Source organism: Galendromus occidentalis, unplaced genomic scaffold (genome assembly GCF_000255335.2).
Source record: "Galendromus occidentalis unplaced genomic scaffold, Mocc_1.1 scf7180000075443, whole genome shotgun sequence".
NCBI classification, from domain to species: Eukaryota; Metazoa; Arthropoda; class Arachnida; order Mesostigmata; family Phytoseiidae; genus Galendromus; species Galendromus occidentalis.
This window is the reverse complement of record NW_003803433.1, coordinates 19,021-21,010: the sequence shown is the minus strand read 5'-3', so window position 1 is coordinate 21,010 and position 1,990 is coordinate 19,021.

The window sequence follows — 1,990 nt, the reverse complement described above, 5'->3', positions numbered from 1 at the left end:
CGAGTGGCAGTATCGTATCTGCCTCCTATATTTCTGGACAGAAAAAAAGTCTACGGATCAATCCACTACTTATGAAGGAAGCCGTGTGCAGTCACCCCGAGTTGAAAACCATGACCGTCGTCCCCGTCGGAGTGGGAAGGCGTTCAGGAATGAAAAGATTTAATCCGACGCAGAATCGAAAAAGACATCGGAAGCTCATTCTTGCGGGCGTTGATCTGTCGATGATGAAAGGACCGATTGAAGCAGCTACATTTAAAAAAGATGTTTGGAACAACTTTGTACGATGCGATCGCTGTGTGCTTTGTAGAGGACTGACGTTCATCGAAGATCCGGTGTCTTTGCATCCGGGAGTAGTGGAAATGGAGTTCCTCATTCCGGGTCTCGGGGAAGCGTCAGACGATGACGAAAGGAGGGAGCCCAAAGAATCTAATGAAAGTTCTGATGAGAAATAAATTCCATTTCGAGCGAGTTTTGAAAACAGCTGGAGAGTTACGATTCCTCGAGTACGAGATTCCTCGAGCATATCATGGCAATCCTTCACCCATGATCCTGATGGGGGATTTCAATACATCCAGCGAAGAAACCATGGAATTGACGACCTTTCTACACGAGTATTATCGATTGAATATCAATAACAAAGATTCCGAGAGCACAACGCTTGGCCATACATGCATCGATTTGACATTCTCCAGGGCGATGGACATAGAAAGTAAACCATACATATCCTATTTCTCATATCATCGACCCGTCTTCAACAAGATAACAAATATTCGGGAAAGTTAAAGATGAAGGAAGGAAAGGAAACGGAATCGACAGACAGCAACATCAAAGGATAAATCATCGAAACGCCGATCTTCGAAATACGCCATTATCAGCTGAAAATTGGAGAGACGAGGAGAAGCGAAAAACGAAGTGGAAAATCCGACCCCGTCCGTGTATATAAAATCGTCCGATGGCACGCGACCGAGTAGGAATCTTCCAACGACGAAGATGGCAAGCCACGAGGAAGAAATTGTATTACCGACCTCGCAAAAGACAGCGAAGAGAATGGTCGCCACCAAACGCAAGAAAGGTAAGCCGACGAATTCAACTTCCCGTCAACCAGCATACTTCCGAAGGAGAACATGATCCCTTGATCAGGAGTAAGATTCAGGGACCGATTTCGTCAGATGCTGAACAAGCGACGCACTCAGCCTCAAAAACGCCGAAGATGATGAAGGATTTGTCAATGGGGCTAGCAGGGGGAGTCGTCCAAGGCAGGGTCCGATCAAAAACTTCTATTCGCGAATGGAAAAAGGAAGACACACAAGGGAAAATATTCAGCTTCATCATTTTCGACTCATCCTCCGCTTTGAGCGTTGTGGTATCTGGAAACCAATGCGAGCACATTTTCCAACAAGTAAAGGTTGGAAGCTGTTATCAATTCACCAGATCCAAGCTTCAAGCGGTGAACCCGAAATACAAACAGACCGACCTCGACATCGAGATGCATTTCACCAAGGTGATTCCTCAGAACACTTGATGATGACATCGAGACTCATCAAACAACACTGACGATTTTGTTTTTGACATCTAGGTGACTCGTATCCAGCCCATCTCAGGGGATTCTCTACCAAAACTAACGATGAATCGTACTTCTGTAGCGGAGTTACTAACTACGGACATCTCGAGAACGGTCAGTCTGTATTGCGTCGTTTACGATGTAGGAGAGCTAGAAACCTATAGCTGCCGGGACGGGAAGGTCAGAACGGAACGGAGCGCCCGATTGGTCGACGATACCAGACGCATCGTCACCATAAATCTGTGGTCAGATCAAGCACATGCGCTGAATGAAAAAGAAGATACCGTGGTTTTCATAAGGAACGCAGCACTTCGGGAATACAATGGAAAACGAGAGCTGTCCACGATTTCGAACACTGTTGTCGAGAAAGCTGACGATAACGAGAGCCCACTGATCGAAAGTCTCTTGAAATGGTATAAAGAAGAAGGC